The following is a 5,934-nucleotide window of genomic DNA, read 5'->3' on the forward strand; positions in this document are numbered from 1 at the left end:
TAAAATTAATTTGGTTTGGACTTACAGTAGTAGTATCGCTCGCATATTCGCTCGCTGTCTCAGTTTTGCTGACGCTGCGTCCTTCGCTCGGCGGCTGATAAGGCTGGCGGTCGCGTTCCGGCGGCGATGCGTCGTCGATGGAGTTGTCGTAGGTCAGGCGGCTTGGCGGCTCGCGTCCTTGCTCCAATCCTGCGATGCTCTGTTTATCTCGTAGTCCGTGATCGTCTGCTTTGCATGTGGTTTTTCCTTGGCTTTTTGTTGTCCGTCAGTGTTTGCTAACTTTCTGACGTGCCTGCCTGTTTATGCACTTTTTATTTTATTGCAGGTCTTGCACGACGGTCGAGGTGCCAACTCCTTAAGATCCACTGGGGGTGTTCCCAGGATCCCACCGCTGCTACCAAATTGTTGTGCCTCCGTGAGGGGGCACAGGGTTTTTCGGGATTCGTGCAGGGAAGGCCGGGGATACGGCGGGCAGTGGCCTCTTTTTATTTTAATAAAGTTCTCTTTTTTTTTATATGTGCTTGCTTCTTCCTTTTATTATAATAAATAACAGTTAGATAGACTCAATGGGTTGGTATTTTGTCACTGCTCCCAGCGAACGTTATGTCACTCGCGTTTAATATCGGTTGAAGTGAGAGAGCGGTATCTCTCGTACGCTCTGTCGCACGGGTAGTCTGATACGCGTCGGCTTATCTCAGGCGCGCGTATATCTCTTAGTCATTCGTGTATGACTTTGTTGAATCTGGTCAACAGCTGCTCGTGGCGATTATTACTCGTTCGATTCTGATTAACGGTTGCCCGTGACGATTATTCCTCTTTTGGATCTGATCAACGACTGCCCCTCGCTTCATCGCGGCGGGTGCTGTTCTTCCCTCCGAACTGTATGGTTTTTCGGAGGGGATCCCTTAGCAACATGACCAAATATGGTTATGTTGCTGAATTCGCGTTTTAGTGCAGGCGAGGAAGTTCAAAGTCAAATTTCCTCGCTTGTACTTTTAGCAATTCGGCGACACCTTTCCGGTGCGTCTCCGAGAGCACTTTCTGGTTTCGCGTTCGCACTCGGTCTCGGGCGCGCGTGGCTCGCTGCGTCAGCGGCTCGCGCGATTATCGCTTCGCTCGCGATGCATTCCTGCATCAATATAATTACATATATATATATTCATTAATTAATTAAATCTATAGCCTTTTCTGGGGCTATAACACTATTAAAAAGCGGTGGACAGATATCTCTAACAACACAACCTTTGACTTAAACCAATTCCTACATGCGGTTGAGACAGTCATAGAATCCACCAGTTTTAGTTTCGACGGACAATTTTACGAGCAAATTTATGGAAGCCAAATGGATTCTCCCTTATCACCGATTTTAGCAGATTTAGTCATGGATTTTGACATTAAAGTATACTATAGGTTTGTCGATGACATTTTCACGATCGTACCATATACAAAAGTAGATTATATTTTGTCAATATTTAATGGTTATCATAATCGTTTAATTCACACATGAATTAGAAATGAATAACAGTTTAAGCTTTTTAAATACTACAGTCATAAGGTGTAAGGGAAAACTGATCATGAATTGGTTTCAAAAACTTGCTCAGGCAAATACCTCAATTATTACTCCAGCTACCCATTTAAATATAAAATGAACACAATTAATAGCCTGGTTGACCACGCGATTCTGCTGTCTGATGAACGTTTTCAGGCAAATAATATAAACAATGTAAAACAAATTCTAACGAATAATTGTTATCCCCCTCCCCCCCCCCACATCATAGACCGATACGTGCATAAAAGAATTTGTAGTCTGAAACATCAAAATAAACCAAACGCGGATGAGAGTACTGGACGACTCGACATCTCTATGTGCGTACTAATGCCGTATGTAGAAAACTTAAGCAAAAAAATAAGCAAATATTCAGAGATAAAGACTTAAGAGTTGTGTATACGATACCGAAAAAAACTGAACAAATTAATTAGATGTGGCAAGGACAAATTAAATAAATTTAACATAAGAGATCGTTTATAAAATTGACTGTAAGGCTTGTGACGTTACATACATAGGACAGACAAAAAGACAATTAAACACACGTATTAAAGAACATACTAATAATATAAAAATGCATACTAGCAATCATTCGGTCTTTAGTAAGCATAAAACTGAATTTACGGGAGCGTCCTGTTTGACCACGTCACGATTGACCACAGCCACTTATATCGACCGATGCCTAGGGTCATCAGCAACGATTAACCAATCAGAGAGCCTCATTTTAAACTGGCCACTTGGCGACGTGGTCAATAGACTCCCACCCGAATTTACACACGATTTCAAGTGGACAACACCTACAATATTACATAACGAGAAACATACTAAAAAGAGAGGAATTGCGAAGATGTTTTTTTATCAAGATGCATGACAGTTCAATTAATTTACAAAAAGATACTGAAAATTTGAATCCCATTTACAATAATATTATTAAGAAATTTCAACTAATTTGACCTGAGACGTGTTTTTGTTTTCCGATATTTTATACATAGCTTTAGTCTTTGTGCTAACGTGTAGGTGATATGTAGCATGGAAGTGTTTTTAACTTTGTGAAGAGTTGCATCGTGTGAGGTACATATAATTAAAATTAACGCTAACATACATGAAAACTACCATGGTGACATCATAGTAATTAACTAAAATAATGTAATATTATTTTTGTCAATCATTTCTAGACTTGAAAAGGACCTAAACCAAAGGTCGAAACGTCGTCAATTGTTAGCTGATTAAAAACTTAATAAAGCTTATTTAACTAGTTTGGTCGAACAATAAAGACACTCAATTAATTTCATCACTGGTGACATATAATTTTATCAATAAATATTTTTATTGGAAAATATCATTATGCGCATAAAACATTACGGGTGCGTTCGGGGAACTCGCTATCACACTACCAATGCAAACGCTACCAAAAATGTTCGCGGAGCCAATAGCGTGATAGCGGTAGCAAGCTCTATGAATAGCAATAGCGTAGCATATTATCAATTTCAAACCTAACTAAATACTATTTCACATTTTAGGTATGATTTACTAATATTAATGATTTTTCTTTTTGGAAAAAAAAAGTTATATTTTGATATAAATATTTATAAAATATTTAAATAATTATTATAAATATCTTGTAAATATTTTATAAATATTGTCAATATTGTCATATTTATCTAGATATTGATGTATATATATCGCTGAATTTTTCTTTATTACGCATTATGCCGGTCAGTTATAATAATTGGTTATGCTGAACACTACTGGTGCGTTCGAGGAACTCGCTTTCGCACTACCAATGCAAACGCTATCGATACACTACCTCGGAAGGAATAGCGTTGGTTGAGCAAAATGATGATGTAAAACACTATCATCAGTGACGTCACGGTAGTAGTTGGTAGTGCTACTAGCTAACTCCCCGAACAGTGATAGCATTAAATAGCGCTAGGCAGTGTCTCCTGCTATATATATATATATATTACATGCTACACGTAGGGTGCGTTCGTGTAGCAGGAGACACTGCCTAGCGCTATTTAATGCTATCACTGTTCGGGGAGTTAGCTAGTAGCACTACCAACTACTACCGTGACGTCACTGATGATAGTGTTTTACATCATCATTTTGCTCAACCAACGCTATATATATATATATATATATATATATATATATATTGCTTTAAATTCAACCAATCAGCGTCACTGTTATACCACCAATGATGACGCATGCGCAAAAGTTTTGTACATACTTTTTGGTGTTAAGTATTTTCCCGGAGTTAGCGGTCTAGTTATATATAGAAGTCTGTGTATAGCAAAGAGTAAAAAGCACAGACTTCTATATAATACTCCTTATATATAAGGCAGTTCTAATTTTATGTACAAACAAGTATGTATGACATCCCTTTCTGACCATGCGCTGTAAAGGCGCGTGTTGCACGCATGTATATACATACTAAGTATGATAAACAAGCTTATATAAAAGATATAAAATAACTGCACATTTATATCCCATAATTTAAGGGTCGACAGGACCGGCAAGAAAATTCCAGCGTCACTGTCACCAACATTGAGAAATGAATTCTTATTCAATGTATTGGTATATGTCTGTATACGTACAAACATCATTGCATTTTAAGAGAGACAAAGACGACATTATTGTCTTTTATTGTCTCTCCTTAACAAGCGGTGCTGCCAACTCAATTTCTTACAATTAGCTGCACTTGCACTTTAGGTACAGATACAATATTCTATTCGGTAATATTTTACCTCGAAGAAGTTATATTTCTTTATAAAACTTTTTTTGCTACATTCCTTGTAAAGTTTATTACCCCGCTAAAGAGCCGGATTTTGCATTTTGGCTTTTAAAAAATTTATAATAATTACAATCGGTGCACCTGGTCTGTATACTTCATTCACGATCAGTATACCTTATTCATGTTAATTTTATGAAATTTTATTTTAAGCCTTTTTTCCAAAAAATCGCTCTTTAGCGAGCTGCGAGAAATTCTCCTGAATAAGAATATCATTGTTAAATATGATTCTTTCTTAATTTATAGCCGAAATATCGTCGAAAAGAATTTGTAGTTCCGAAGTCTCCGCATGAGGTCTCCACCGTGGATCCTCTCGACCCTTAATATTTATATTTCTTACTTTTTTTACTAACACGACATGTGTTGACAAGAATTAGAGACCGAAAGCAGGTTAGAAATACATGTACTGATCATAATGGCGTCGGCACATGTCAATGCATGCGCAGAAAGGGTCACCTTAGCGCTAATAGTATCTCGCCGAACGCGCTCTTAGTATATAAAATTCGAGGACACTTTATATAAGCAAAATCTAGGGAGTTAGCAGTCTAGTATTATATAGAAGACTGTGGTAAAAAGAAACAGGAGGGAGCATATGGCTCGAACTAAACGGACGGAAATGCCTATATCAGCATAAAAGTGGACACTCAAAATGGCTGCTTATAGGCGCCAAAATTAAATGGTTTTTCGGAGATGCTGGAAGAATAAAGTTTTAAATATAAATATGGAATATATTTAATATTTTAATAAAATCAACTCAATAAGATTAAATTGAAATATATAATTTTAATATGCAACAAATAAAATAATATATATTCATAACATTGAAATTTTAACACATTGTTTACTGTCCTTTAAATAGTATATCTAAATAAAACATAACCTTTAAAACATTAAATTCTTGTTATTATATTGATAACAATTATTAACCGATGAAATGTTATCCCATAATTTCGCGCTGTTGTTGTTATGTCACAGGCCTGACAATGCACCATAATTTTATTTCACTATTTTTTTTAGAATTAATAATTGTGCAAAATAATACGCGCATGTCTCTCTGACAACAGCAGCAGACGATGCTAATAAACGTCAAAAAAGTGGACACTCAAGATGGCGGCTTCCGTCAGCGATTTGGCTAACCCCCACCACTGATACATTCCCTCCTGTTTCTTTTTATTCTTTGCCCGAATGACAGGTTTCATAGCTTCAAAAGTGATCATCTTAAAAAATTTATATCTCGCTTCACGTGGCAGAGCGACGGTTTTTTCTTCCAGATTCGTTCGTTTCGAGCCAAAATCTATTACTAAAAAAATTTTTAATAAAATTGGTGAGGAAGACCACTCATCTTCACATTTACCGAAAAGCAGAAAGCAGACAAGCAAAAGCCAATCAAAATTCGCGTTGGTGGTAAGTTTATTAACACCAAGTTTATTATCTAGTAAACTTACTACCAACGCGAATTTTAATTGACTTTTGCTTGTCTGCTTTCTACTTTTCTGCCAAAGTGTGAATCAGCCTTAAAAGAATTTGGAATCGTGATAATCTAATAATTAACCACCAAACGTTTTAATTGAACTACCAATCACCACCAAACGATTTT

At 36.7% G+C, this 5,934-nt stretch overlaps 1 protein-coding gene across 3 annotated transcripts in view; it reads left to right on the forward strand.

The window, feature by feature from the left end:
- Window positions 1–5,934, forward strand: part of LOC140663817 (calcium channel flower-like) — a 107,885-nt gene that overhangs the window by 84,916 nt on the left and 17,035 nt on the right. The window lies entirely within an intron of this gene.

Source organism: Anoplolepis gracilipes, chromosome 3 (assembly GCF_047496725.1).
Source record: "Anoplolepis gracilipes chromosome 3, ASM4749672v1, whole genome shotgun sequence".
Taxonomy (NCBI): Eukaryota; Metazoa; Arthropoda; class Insecta; order Hymenoptera; family Formicidae; genus Anoplolepis; species Anoplolepis gracilipes.